This window comes from Labeo rohita, unplaced genomic scaffold, assembly GCF_022985175.1.
Source record: "Labeo rohita strain BAU-BD-2019 unplaced genomic scaffold, IGBB_LRoh.1.0 scaffold_85, whole genome shotgun sequence".
In the NCBI taxonomy this organism is placed as follows: domain Eukaryota; kingdom Metazoa; phylum Chordata; class Actinopteri; order Cypriniformes; family Cyprinidae; genus Labeo; species Labeo rohita.
In genome coordinates, this window is record NW_026129799.1 from 600,466 (window position 1) to 614,303 (window position 13,838).

Genomic DNA, 13,838 nt, shown 5'->3' on the forward strand with positions numbered 1-13,838 from the left:
CTAAACACCGCATAAACAGTTAACCTATCAAAATAAACCACATACCATATATAATAAAGCTGTATTCTTTCATATTTCCCGCCAGTCCTGTGTAAAGTATGGCAAGCAGAGTTTATTTGTTTATTTCAAAGATATCCTATCTGACTAACTTGTTACAGTTATATTTGCGTGTAGCCTAGCCTACTGGGCGTCTACTATAGATCAGTCATGAATAGGTCGAAATGAAAGTTGAGAAAATTATGATATATCTTGTATACCTTATGATATGTTGAATAATATTTAGCTATGATGTATGTCTGCATTGTATTTATTGTTTTTATTTATTTATTTATTGTTTTTTGTTAATAATTCATTGTTATTGCCTGTACTGTAAGAATGTCTATGTATTATACTTTGTTCATACTGTATTTTGTTTTTAAATAATAATAATAATAATAATAATAATAATAATAATAATAATAATAAACTAGAAAGAAATGCTTAATATTAACCTGAAGTTTCTGTTACTGTATTAAAACTAAGATAAAGGAATCAGATCTTTAGTGGTTTAAAGTGATATGATGAACTGGAGTTATACTGTTATTCCACACTAACTGGACATATACCGTTCTTCCACATTTCAGAAATATAAATCACAATAACTTTTGATTTTTAATACTGACACTGAAAAATGTTATCTCCTTAGAATTGAGAAGCTTTTGTTGTCTATTTTCAAGTAAAATAAAAATATATAATATAATGTTCACAATCCAAATGAAAAAAATCTTATTACTCAAAATGTGAAAATATGGACTTGTATGGTTCTTCGTCTCAAGGCCTCAATTAATGACCTAATCAAACAGACAAGGAACACTATAAATCAGTAGCAAAATTTGCTAGGGCTGTATGTTGTTTAAGGGTTGGCATCATCTGAAGTCCTCTGAGGGGTTGACATCATCTCTTCTTAAGTGTTCTGGATCCAGACTGAAGCTTGTGAATTCCTAGTTACCACGGGATGTCAATCCCATGGTAGAAACGGAGAACCGAAACAGAGCACTTTGACTTTTGCATCAACTACACCTTTAGTGATTGTCTTCACGCCTCTCGGCAGCAAGGCCTTTTTGGTGTTGAGATGCTCCGCAACAGAAACCTCGTTAAACAGTTGTGGAAAAGAGGCAGGCTGTTCCCGCCTAGTTTCGAACTGGGGACCTTTCGCGTGTGAGGCAAACGTGATAATCACTACACTCTGGAAACTTCGCAGCCACGGAGAGAACGAAATCTTTAGGTGCACACTTGGTGAAACGCGTATAAAGGTAAAGAGATCTAAATCCCACTGACGTAGCAAAGAGTTCATGCTTTTTTCTTTCAAAGAACAGAGAGCAGATGTTTCTGCTCGGTTTCGAACCGAGGACCTTTCGCGTGTTAGGCGAACGTGATGGCCACTACACTACAGAAACTCAGACTGAAGCTGCCAACATCTCTTGGCCGGCGAGGCCTTTGTTGTGTTGCGTAAGAAGGCAAAAGAGCCCGGCTTAAGGAATTTAGGAAAAATCGCAACTGGTTGTTTCCGCCCAGTTTCGAACTGGGGACCTTTCGCGTGTGAGGCGAACGTGATAACCACTACACTACGGAAACCTGTGTCGGCGACCCAGCCCGAAGTCTCCTGGTGCACGCTTTCAGGAAAGCGAACCAAGGAAAAGCAAATCCCCTCTGGCGTCGCAAACCGTTTATGTTTTCCCTCAAAAGCTAGACGCTGTTTCTGCTCGGTTTCGAACCGAGGACCTTTCGCGTGTTAGGCGAACGTGATGACCACTACACTACAGAAACCCTGGAGCAGCAGCACGTGCTCTTTCAAAGAAAGATGGGACCCTAATCTGCCATCCAAGCATATTGACAATCCTCACGGATCCCACCGACCACAGGACAGAGCTCATTCGCTGTGGCAGTCTGCGCACTTTCCTTCACCTTGCCTTCACCTACCTCGAAAGTGAGGCCTTTGCAGCGTGGACCACCGGCTTACCAATTCCGGCACAGACAGAGTGGAAAAAAAGGGAACCGTTTGTTTCCGCCCAGTTTCGAACTGGGGACCTTTCGCGTGTAAGGCGAACGTGATAACCGCTACACTACGGAAACCTGCAGTTGGGGGCGAGTGTTACCTTTCCAGCGCACGCTTTTTGGAAAGCAAAAAGGACTACGGACCGCGTTTGCTCCTCAAACCGAGCGGTTTTCTTTTCCATTCCTATGCGGGACGCCTCAGTGGTAGCTTCTTTTTTCAGTCCTTTTTATTTATTTATGAAGATTTTATACCACAGAGAGGTCCTGCAAGCGCACTGGCCGCCCGTTCATCCAAATTACCTGGGTAATAGAACCGAGTCTGTGGGCGTGGCAGTCCCCGCTGGTTAGCGTATCTTAACATTTGCAGTCGAATGTGAGCACTTGCCCACTCAAGTCGGTTACGACGACGAACTGCAGTCAGGTCGAGACCCCGATGAGGACGACGAGCATGCAGATGAGCTTCCTGAGACGGTTTCTAACAGTTTGTGCAGAAATTCTTTGCTTATGCAAACCGATTTTTGCAGCAGCTGTCCGGGTGGCTGGTCTCAGATGATCTTGGAGGTGAAGATGCTGGATGTGGGGGTCCTGGGCTGGTGTGCTTACACGTGGTCTGTGGTTGTGAGGCCGGTTGGATGTACTGCCAAATTCTCTGAAACGCCTTAAGGTAGAGAAATGAACATTCAGTTGACGGGTAACAGCTCTGGTGGACATTCCTGCAGTCAGCATGCCAGTTGCACGCTCCCTCAAAATTTGCAGCATCTGTGGCATTGTGCTGTGTGCTAAAACGGCACATTTTAGAGTGGCCTTTCATTGTGGCCAGCCTAAGGCACACCTGTGCAATAATCATGCTGTCTAATCAGCATCTTGATATGCCACACCTGTGAGGCGGATGGATTATCTCTGCAAAGAAGTGGTGCTCACTTACACAGATTTAGACAGATTTGTGAACAATATTTGAAAGAAATAGGCCTGTTGTGTACATAGAAAAGTCTTAGATCTTTGAGTTCAGCTCATGAAAAATGGGGGCAAAAACAAAAGTGTTGCGTTTATCAGTTTGGTCAGCGTATTTAGTAGTAGCTTACTAGTGGTGACTATGTCAAGTTGATGTACGTATGGCAGAGATGTGTGGTAAAGATCAATTGAGTGTGTGCCACGAACAACCGTATAAGTCCAAAAAAACAAAAAATGAGATAACCATGTGACATTAATTGTATGTGTGAACTTTGTATACAGAAACAGTTTGGGGATATTTTCGCGCGACCAAGAGTCTGCATTTTAAACGTTAAAATAGCGTCACGCGGAAAAACCGTTTATGTCCACAAAGAAGAATGGAGATGCCGCTTGCTGTCATGTCCGCTTCGGACATTAAAAGGCAAAACCTCGGCAAAAAAAAAAGGGAGCCGACATGACCAAATGGAAGGACAGAGTAAGGAAGGCTTTGAGGGATGCTGGAAAACCATATTTGACTCGAAGAGGAGAACAAAAACCAGGGAAAAATCCACCCAAACTGCTGAGTGGAAGAACCGTATATGTGATGTGATCTCTCTCTCTCTCTCTCTCTCTCTCTCTGAACGCGCTAAACACCGCATAAACAGTTAACCTATCAAAATAAACCACATACCATATATAATAAAGCTGTATTCTTTCATATTTCCCGCCAGTCCTGTGTAAAGTATGGCAAGCAGAGTTTATTGTTTATTTATTTATTTATATCGTGAGATGGCAGAGCGCGAGAACAGTTTGAAGTAGTATATACACAGGTGCGCTGCGCCAGCTTTTCTAAATAAACGACAAGGTGCACTATTGGAGCTATCTAAACATACAAGAAGTGATCAAAGATATCCTATCTGACTAACTTGTTACAGTTATATTTGCGTGTAGCCTAGCCTACTGGGCGTCTACTATAGATCAGTCATGAATAGGTCGAAATGAAAGTTGAGAAAATTATGATATATCTTGTATACCTTATGATATGTTGAATAATATTTAGCTATGATGTATGTCTGCATTGTATTTATTGTTTTTATTTATTTATTTATTGTTTTTTGTTAATAATTCATTGTTATTGCCTGTACTGTAAGAATGTCTATGTATTATACTTTGTTCATACTGTATTTTGTTTTTAAATAATAATAATAATAATAATAATAATAATAATAATAATAATAATAATAAATGCTTAATAAATTAACCCTGAAGTTTTCTGTTACTGTATTAAAACTAAGATAAAGGAATCAGATCTTTAGTGGTTTAAAGTGATATGATGAACTGGAGTTATACTGTTATTCCACACTAACTGGACATATACCGTTCTTCCACATTTCAGAAATATAAATCACAATAACTTTTGATTTTTAATACTGACACTGAAAAATGTTATCTCCTTAGAATTGAGAAGCTTTTGTTGTCTATTTTCAAGTAAAATAAAAATATATAATATAATGTTCACAATCCAAATGAAAAAAATCTTATTACTCAAAATGTGAAAATATGGACTTGTATGGTTCTTCGTCTCAAGGCCTCAATTAATGACCTAATCAAACAGACAAGGAACACTATAAATCAGTAGCAAAATTTGCTAGGGCTGTATGTTGTTTAAGGGTTGGCATCATCTGAAGTCCTCTGAGGGGTTGACATCATCTCTTCTTAAGTGTTCTGGATCCAGACTGAAGCTTGTGAATTCCTAGTTACCACGGGATGTCAGAGATGATGTCAACCCCTCAGAGGACTTCAGATGATGCCAACCCTTAAACAACATCAATTCTAAGGAGATAACATTTTTCAGTGTCAGTATTAAAAATCAAAAGTTATTGTGATTTATATTTCTGAAATGTGGAAGAACGGTATATGTCCAGTTAGTGTGGAATAACAGTATAACTCCAGTTCATCATATCACTTTAAACCACTAAAGATCTGATTCCTTTATCTTAGTTTTAATACAGTAACAGAAACTTCAGGTTAATATTAAGCATTTCTTTCTAGTTTATTATTATTATTATTATTATTATTATTATTATTATTTAAAAACAAAATACAGTATGAACAAAGTATAATACATAGACATTCTTACAGTACAGGCAATAACAATGAATTATTAACAAAAAACAATAAATAAATAAATAAAAACAATAAATACAATGCAGACATACATCATAGCTAAATATTATTCAACATATCATAAGGTATACAAGATATATCATAATTTTCTCAACTTTCATTTCGACCTATTCATGACTGATCTATAGTAGACGCCCAGTAGGCTAGGCTACACGCAAATATAACTGTAACAAGTTAGTCAGATAGGATATCTTTGATCACTTCTTGTATGTTTAGATAGCTCCAATAGTGCACCTTGTCGTTTATTTAGAAAAGCTGGCGCAGCGCACCTGTGTATATACTACTTCAAACTGTTCTCGCGCTCTGCCATCTCACGATATAAATAAATAAATAAACAAATAAACTCTGCTTGCCATACTTTACACAGGACTGGCGGGAAATATGAAAGAATACAGCTTTATTATATATGGTATGTGGTTTATTTTGATAGGTTAACTGTTTATGCGGTGTTTAGCGCGTTCAGAGAGAGAGAGAGAGAGAGAGATCACATCACATATACGGTTCTTCCACTCAGCAGTTTGGGTGGATTTTTCCCTGGTTTTTGTTCTCCTCTTCGAGTCAAATATGGTTTTCCAGCATCCCTCAAAGCCTTCCTTACTCTGTCCTTCCATTTGGTCATGTCGGCTCCCTTTTTTTTGCCGAGGTTTTGCCTTTTAATGTCCGAAGCGGACATGACAGCAAGCGGCATCTCCATTCTTCTTTGTGGACATAAACGGTTTTTCCGCGTGACGCTATTTTAACGTTTAAAATGCAGACTCTTGGTCGCGCGAAAATATCCCCAAACTGTTTCTGTATACAAAGTTCACACATACAATTAATGTCACATGGTTATCTCATTTTTTGTTTTTTTGGACTTATACGGTTGTTCGTGGCACACACTCAATTGATCTTTACCACACATCTCTGCCATACGTACATCAACTTGACATAGTCACCACTAGTAAGCTACTACTAAATACGCTGACCAAACTGATAAACGCAACACTTTTGTTTTTGCCCCCATTTTTCATGAGCTGAACTCAAAGATCTAAGACTTTTCTATGTACACAACAGGCCTATTTCTTTCAAATATTGTTCACAAATCTGTCTAAATCTGTGTAAGTGAGCACCACTTCTTTGCAGAGATAATCCATCCGCCTCACAGGTGTGGCATATCAAGATGCTGATTAGACAGCATGATTATTGCACAGGTGTGCCTTAGGCTGGCCACAATGAAAGGCCACTCTAAAATGTGCCGTTTTAGCACACAGCACAATGCCACAGATGCTGCAAATTTTGAGGGAGCGTGCAACTGGCATGCTGACTGCAGGAATGTCCACCAGAGCTGTTACCCGTCAACTGAATGTTCATTTCTCTACCTTAAGGCGTTTCAGAGAATTTGGCAGTACATCCAACCGGCCTCACAACCACAGACCACGTGTAAGCACACCAGCCCAGGACCCCCACATCCAGCATCTTCACCTCCAAGATCATCTGAGACCAGCCACCCGGACAGCTGCTGCAAAAATCGGTTTGCATAAGCAAAGAATTTCTGCACAAACTGTTAGAAACCGTCTCAGGAAGCTCATCTGCATGCTCGTCGTCCTCATCGGGGTCTCGACCTGACTGCAGTTCGTCGTCGTAACCGACTTGAGTGGGCAAGTGCTCACATTCGACTGCAAATGTTAAGATACGCTAACCAGCGGGGACTGCCACGCCCACAGACTCGGTTCTATTACCCAGGTAATTTGGATGAACGGGCGGCCAGTGCGCTTGCAGGACCTCTCTGTGGTATAAAATCTTCATAAATAAATAAAAAGGACTGAAAAAAGAAGCTACCACTGAGGCGTCCCGCATAGGAATGGAAAAGAAAACCGCTCGGTTTGAGGAGCAAACGCGGTCCGTAGTCCTTTTTGCTTTCCAAAAAGCGTGCGCTGGAAAGGTAACACTCGCCCCCAACTGCAGGTTTCCGTAGTGTAGCGGTTATCACGTTCGCCTTACACGCGAAAGGTCCCCAGTTCGAAACTGGGCGGAAACAAACGGTTCCCTTTTTTTCCACTCTGTCTGTGCCGGAATTGGTAAGCCGGTGGTCCACGCTGCAAAGGCCTCACTTTCGAGGTAGGTGAAGGCAAGTGTATTAAGGAACTCTGCGCAGACTCGTGAGGATTGTCAATATGCTTGGATGGCAGATTAGGGTCCCATCTTTCTTTGAAAGAGCACGTGCTGCTGCTCCAGGGTTTCTGTAGTGTAGTGGTCATCACGTTCGCCTAACACGCGAAAGGTCCTCGGTTCGAAACCGAGCAGAAACAGCGTCTAGCTTTTGAGGGAAAACATAAACGGTTTGCGACGCCAGAGGGGATTTGCTTTTCCTTGGTTCGCTTTCCTGAAAGCGTGCACCAGGAGACTTCGGGCTGGGTCGTCGACACAGGTTTCCGTAGTGTAGTGGTTATCACGTTCGCCTCACACGCGAAAGGTCCCCAGTTCGAAACTGGGCGGAAACAACCAGTTGCGATTTTTCCTAAATTCCTTAAGCCGGGCTCTTTTGCCTTCTTACGCAACACAACAAAGGCCTCGCCGGCCAAGAGATGTTGGCAGCTTCAGTCTGAGTTTCTGTAGTGTAGTGGCCATCACGTTCGCCTAACACGCGAAAGGTCCTCGGTTCTCGGTTCGAGCAGAAACATCTGCTCTCTGTTCTTTGAAAGAAAAAAAAGCATGAACTCTTTGCTACGTCAGTGGGATTTAGATCTCTTTACCTTTATACGCGTTTCACCAAGTGTGCACCTAAAGATTTCGTTCTCTCCGTGGCTGCAAAGTTTCCGTAGTGTAGTGGTTATCACGTTCGCCTCACACGCGAAAGGTCCCCAGTTCGAAACTGGGCGGGAACAGCCTGCCTCTTTTCCACAACTGTTTAACGAGGTTTCTGTTGCGGAGCATCTCAACACCAAAAAGGCCTTGCTGCCGAGAGGCGTGAAGACAATCACTAAAGGTGTAGTTGATGCAAAAGTCAAAGTGCTCTGTTTCGGTTCTCCGTTTCTACCATGGGATTGACATCCCGTGGTAACTAGGAATTCACAAGCTTCAGTCTGGATCCAGAACACTTAAGAAGAGATGATGTCAACCCCTCAGAGGACTTCAGATGATGCCAACCCTTAAACAACATACAGCCCTAGCAAATTTTGCTACTGATTTATAGTGTTCCTTGTCTGTTTGATTAGGTCATTAATTGAGGCCTTGAGACGAAGAACCATACAAGTCCATATTTTCACATTTTGAGTAATAAGATTTTTTTCATTTGGATTGTGAACATTATATTATATATTTTTATTTTACTTGAAAATAGACAACAAAAGCTTCTCAATTCTAAGGAGATAACATTTTTCAGTGTCAGTATTAAAAATCAAAAGTTATTGTGATTTATATTTCTGAAATGTGGAAGAACGGTATATGTCCAGTTAGTGTGGAATAACAGTATAACTCCAGTTCATCATATCACTTTAAACCACTAAAGATCTGATTCCTTTATCTTAGTTTTAATACAGTAACAGAAACTTCAGGTTAATATTAAGCATTTCTTTCTAGTTTATTATTATTATTATTATTATTATTATTATTATTATTATTATTATTAATAAAAAACAAAATACAAATGAACAAAGTATAATACATAGACATTCTTACAGTACAGGCAATAACAATGAATTATTAACAAAAAACAATAAATAAATAAATAAAAACAATAAATACAATGCAGACATACATCATAGCTAAATATTATTCAACATATCATAAGGTATACAAGATATATCATAATTTTCTCAACTTTCATTTCGACCTATTCATGACTGATCTATAGTAGACGCCCAGTAGGCTAGGCTACACGCAAATATAACTGTAACAAGTTAGTCAGATAGGATATCTTTGATCACTTCTTGTATGTTTAGATAGCTCCAATAGTGCACCTTGTCGTTTATTTAGAAAAGCTGGCGCAGCGCACCTGTGTATATACTACTTCAAACTGTTCTCGCGCTCTGCCATCTCACGATATAAATAAATAAATAAACAAATAAACTCTGCTTGCCATACTTTACACAGGACTGGCGGGAAATATGAAAGAATACAGCTTTATTATATATGGTATGTGGTTTTCTTTTGATAGGTTAACTGTTTATGCGGTGTTTAGCGCGTTCAGAGAGAGAGAGAGAGAGAGAGAGAGATCACATCACATATACGGTTCTTCCACTCAGCAGTTTGGGTGGATTTTTCCCTGGTTTTTGTTCTCCTCTTCGAGTCAAATATGGTTTTCCAGCATCCCTCAAAGCCTTCCTTACTCTGTCCTTCCATTTGGTCATGTCGGCTCCCTTTTTTTTGCCGAGGTTTTGCCTTTTAATGTCCGAAGCGGACATGACAGCAAGCGGCATCTCCATTCTTCTTTGTGGACATAAACGGTTTTTCCGCGTGACGCTATTTTAACGTTTAAAATGCAGACTCTTGGTCGCGCGAAAATATCCCCAAACTGTTTCTGTATACAAAGTTCACACATACAATTAATGTCACATGGTTATCTCATTTTTTGTTTTTTTGGACTTATACGGTTGTTCGTGGCACACACTCAATTGATCTTTACCACACATCTCTGCCATACGTACATCAACTTGACATAGTCACCACTAGTAAGCTACTACTAAATACGCTGACCAAACTGATAAACGCAACACTTTTGTTTTTGCCCCCATTTTTCATGAGCTGAACTCAAAGATCTAAGACTTTTCTATGTACACAACAGGCCTATTTCTTTCAAATATTGTTCACAAATCTGTCTAAATCTGTGTAAGTGAGCACCACTTCTTTGCAGAGATAATCCATCCGCCTCACAGGTGTGGCATATCAAGATGCTGATTAGACAGCATGATTATTGCACAGGTGTGCCTTAGGCTGGCCACAATGAAAGGCCACTCTAAAATGTGCCGTTTTAGCACACAGCACAATGCCACAGATGCTGCAAATTTTGAGGGAGCGTGCAACTGGCATGCTGACTGCAGGAATGTCCACCAGAGCTGTTACCCGTCAACTGAATGTTCATTTCTCTACCTTAAGGCGTTTCAGAGAATTTGGCAGTACATCCAACCGGCCTCACAACCACAGACCACGTGTAAGCACACCAGCCCAGGACCCCCACATCCAGCATCTTCACCTCCAAGATCATCTGAGACCAGCCACCCGGACAGCTGCTGCAAAAATCGGTTTGCATAAGCAAAGAATTTCTGCACAAACTGTTAGAAACCGTCTCAGGAAGCTCATCTGCATGCTCGTCGTCCTCATCGGGGTCTCGACCTGACTGCAGTTCGTCGTCGTAACCGACTTGAGTGGGCAAGTGCTCACATTCGACTGCAAATGTTAAGATACGCTAACCAGCGGGGACTGCCACGCCCACAGACTCGGTTCTATTACCCAGGTAATTTGGATGAACGGGCGGCCAGTGCGCTTGCAGGACCTCTCTGTGGTATAAAATCTTCATAAATAAATAAAAAGGACTGAAAAAAAGAAGCTACCACTGAGGCGTCCCGCATAGGAATGGAAAAGAAAACCGCTCGGTTTGAGGAGCAAACGCGGTCCGTAGTCCTTTTTGCTTTCCAAAAAGCGTGCGCTGGAAAGGTAACACTCGCCCCCAACTGCAGGTTTCCGTAGTGTAGCGGTTATCACGTTCGCCTTACACGCGAAAGGTCCCCAGTTCGAAACTGGGCGGAAACAAACGGTTCCCTTTTTTTTTTCTGTCTGTGCCGGAATTGGTAAGCCGGTGGTCCACGCTGCAAAGGCCTCACTTTCGAGGTAGGTGAAGGCAAGTGTATTAAGGAACTCTGCGCAGACTGCCACAGCGAATGAGGTCCTTGGTCAATATGCTTGGATGGCAGATTAGGGTCCAGATTAGGGTCCCATCTTTCTTTGAAAGAGCACGTGCTGCTGCTCCAGGGTTTCTGTAGTGTAGTGGTCATCACGTTCGCCTAACACGCGAAAGGTCCTCGGTTCGAAACCGAGCAGAAACAGCGTCTAGCTTTTGAGGGAAAACATAAACGGTTTGCGACGCCAGAGGGGATTTGCTTTTCCTTGGTTCGCTTTCCTGAAAGCGTGCACCAGGAGACTTCGGGCTGGGTCGTCGACACAGGTTTCCGTAGTGTAGTGGTTATCACGTTCGCCTCACACGCGAAAGGTCCCCAGTTCGAAACTGGGCGGAAACAACCAGTTGCGATTTTTCCTAAATTCCTTAAATTCGGGCTCTTTTGCCTTCTTACGCAACACAACAAAGGCCTCGCCGCCAAGAGATGTTGGCAGCTTCAGTCTGAGTTTCTGTAGTGTGAGTGTAGTGTCACGTTCGCCTAACACGCGAAAGGTCCTCGGTTCGAAACCGAGCAGAAACATCTGCTCTCTGTTCTTTGAAAGAAAAAAGCATGAACTCTTTGCTACGTCAGTGGGATTTAGATCTCTTTACCTTTATACGCGTTTCACCAAGTGTGCACCTAAAGATTTCGTTCTCTCCGTGGCTGCAAAGTTTCCGTAGTGTAGTGGTTATCACGTTCGCCTCACACGCGAAAGGTCCCCAGTTCGAAACTGGGCGGGAACAGCCTGCCTCTTTTCCACAACTGTTTAACGAGGTTTCTGTTGCGGAGCATCTCAACACCAAAAAGGCCTTGCTGCCGAGAGGCGTGAAGACAATCACTAAAGGTGTAGTTGATGCAAAAGTCAAAGTGCTCTGTTTCGGTTCTCCGTTTCTACCATGGGATTGACATCCCGTGGTAACTAGGAATTCACAAGCTTCAGTCTGGATCCAGAACACTTAAGAAGAGATGATGTCAACCCCTCAGAGGACTTCAGATGATGCCAACCCTTAAACAACATACAGCCCTAGCAAATTTTGCTACTGATTTATAGTGTTCCTTGTCTGTTTGATTAGGTCATTAATTGAGGCCTTGAGACGAAGAACCATACAAGTCCATATTTTCACATTTTGAGTAATAAGATTTTTTTCATTTGGATTGTGAACATTATATTATATATTTTTATTTTACTTGAAAATAGACAACAAAAGCTTCTCAATTCTAAGGAGATAACATTTTTCAGTGTCAGTATTAAAAATCAAAAGTTATTGTGATTTATATTTCTGAAATGTGGAAGAACGGTATATGTCCAGTTAGTGTGGAATAACAGTATAACTCCAGTTCATCATATCACTTTAAACCACTAAAGATCTGATTCCTTTATCTTAGTTTTAATACAGTAACAGAAACTTCAGGTTAATATTAAGCATTTCTTTCTAGTTTATTATTATTATTATTATTATTATTATTATTATTATTATTATTATTATTATTAAAAACAAAATACAGTATGAACAAAGTATAATACATAGACATTCTTACAGTACAGGCAATAACAATGAATTATTAACAAAAAACAATAAATAAATAAATAAAAACAATAAATACAATGCAGACATACATCATAGCTAAATATTATTCAACATATCATAAGGTATACAAGATATATCATAATTTTCTCAACTTTCATTTCGACCTATTCATGACTGATCTATAGTAGACGCCCAGTAGGCTAGGCTACACGCAAATATAACTGTAACAAGTTAGTCAGATAGGATATCTTTGATCACTTCTTGTATGTTTAGATAGCTCCAATAGTGCACCTTGTCGTTTATTTAGAAAAGCTGGCGCAGCGCACCTGTGTATATACTACTTCAAACTGTTCTCGCGCTCTGCCATCTCACGATATAAATAAATAAATAAACAAATAAACTCTGCTTGCCATACTTTACACAGGACTGGCGGGAAATATGAAAGAATACAGCTTTATTATATATGGTATGTGGTTTTCTTTTGATAGGTTAACTGTTTATGCGGTGTTTAGCGCGTTCAGAGAGAGAGAGAGAGAGAGATCACATCACATATACGGTTCTTCCACTCAGCAGTTTGGGTGGATTTTTCCCTGGTTTTTGTTCTCCTCTTCGAGTCAAATATGGTTTTCCAGCATCCCTCAAAGCCTTCCTTACTCTGTCCTTCCATTTGGTCATGTCGGCTCCCTTTTTTTTTTTTTTTTTTGAGGTTTTGCCTTTTAATGTCCGAAGCGGACATGACAGCAAGCGGCATCTCCATTCTTCTTTGTGGACATAAACGGTTTTTCCGTGTGCTATTTTAACGTTTAAAATGCAGACTCTTGGTCGCGCGAAAATATCCCCAAACTGTTTCTGTATACAAAGTTCACACATACAATTAATGTCACATGGTTATCTCATTTTTTGTTTTTTTGGACTTATACGGTTGTTCGTGGCACACACTCAATTGATCTTTACCACACATCTCTGCCATACGTACATCAACTTGACATAGTCACCACTAGTAAGCTACTACTAAATACGCTGACCAAACTGATAAACGCAACACTTTTGTTTTTGCCCCCATTTTTCATGAGCTGAACTCAAAGATCTAAGACTTTTCTATGTACACAACAGGCCTATTTCTTTCAAATATTGTTCACAAATCTGTCTAAATCTGTGTAAGTGAGCACCACTTCTTTGCAGAGATAATCCATCCGCCTCACAGGTGTGGCATATCAAGATGCTGATTAGACAGCATGATTATTGCACAGGTGTGCCTTAGGCTGGCCACAATGAAAGGCCACTCTAAAATGTGCCGTTTTAGCAC

General features: G+C 40.7%; 12 non-coding genes across 12 annotated transcripts; 8 read left to right on the forward strand and 4 right to left on the reverse strand.

Annotated features, from left to right (window-relative positions):
- Nucleotides 1-1,363: 1,363 nt before the first annotated feature.
- Nucleotides 1,364-1,436, reverse strand: trnav-aac (transfer RNA valine (anticodon AAC)). The gene has a single exon. It is a non-coding gene; the product is annotated as a tRNA-Val (tRNA).
- Nucleotides 1,437-1,541: 105 nt separating this feature from the next.
- trnav-cac (transfer RNA valine (anticodon CAC)) lies at nucleotides 1,542-1,614 on the reverse strand. The gene has a single exon. It is a non-coding gene; the product is annotated as a tRNA-Val (tRNA).
- Nucleotides 1,615-1,733: 119 nt separating this feature from the next.
- On the reverse strand, nucleotides 1,734-1,806 carry trnav-aac (transfer RNA valine (anticodon AAC)). The gene has a single exon. It is a non-coding gene; the product is annotated as a tRNA-Val (tRNA).
- Nucleotides 1,807-2,039: 233 nt separating this feature from the next.
- On the reverse strand, nucleotides 2,040-2,112 carry trnav-uac (transfer RNA valine (anticodon UAC)). Its single transcript has one exon. It is a non-coding gene; the product is annotated as a tRNA-Val (tRNA).
- A 4,983-nt stretch (nucleotides 2,113-7,095) lies between these two features.
- Nucleotides 7,096-7,168, forward strand: trnav-uac (transfer RNA valine (anticodon UAC)). The gene has a single exon. It is a non-coding gene; the product is annotated as a tRNA-Val (tRNA).
- A 198-nt stretch (nucleotides 7,169-7,366) lies between these two features.
- Nucleotides 7,367-7,439, forward strand: trnav-aac (transfer RNA valine (anticodon AAC)). The gene has a single exon. It is a non-coding gene; the product is annotated as a tRNA-Val (tRNA).
- A 119-nt stretch (nucleotides 7,440-7,558) lies between these two features.
- Nucleotides 7,559-7,631, forward strand: trnav-cac (transfer RNA valine (anticodon CAC)). The gene has a single exon. It is a non-coding gene; the product is annotated as a tRNA-Val (tRNA).
- Nucleotides 7,632-7,942: 311 nt separating this feature from the next.
- trnav-cac (transfer RNA valine (anticodon CAC)) lies at nucleotides 7,943-8,015 on the forward strand. The gene has a single exon. It is a non-coding gene; the product is annotated as a tRNA-Val (tRNA).
- A 2,790-nt stretch (nucleotides 8,016-10,805) lies between these two features.
- On the forward strand, nucleotides 10,806-10,878 carry trnav-uac (transfer RNA valine (anticodon UAC)). Its single transcript has one exon. It is a non-coding gene; the product is annotated as a tRNA-Val (tRNA).
- Nucleotides 10,879-11,098: 220 nt separating this feature from the next.
- On the forward strand, nucleotides 11,099-11,171 carry trnav-aac (transfer RNA valine (anticodon AAC)). The gene has a single exon. It is a non-coding gene; the product is annotated as a tRNA-Val (tRNA).
- Nucleotides 11,172-11,290: 119 nt separating this feature from the next.
- trnav-cac (transfer RNA valine (anticodon CAC)) lies at nucleotides 11,291-11,363 on the forward strand. Its single transcript has one exon. It is a non-coding gene; the product is annotated as a tRNA-Val (tRNA).
- Nucleotides 11,364-11,673: 310 nt separating this feature from the next.
- Nucleotides 11,674-11,746, forward strand: trnav-cac (transfer RNA valine (anticodon CAC)). Its single transcript has one exon. It is a non-coding gene; the product is annotated as a tRNA-Val (tRNA).
- The last annotated feature ends 2,092 nt before the right edge of the window (nucleotides 11,747-13,838 follow it).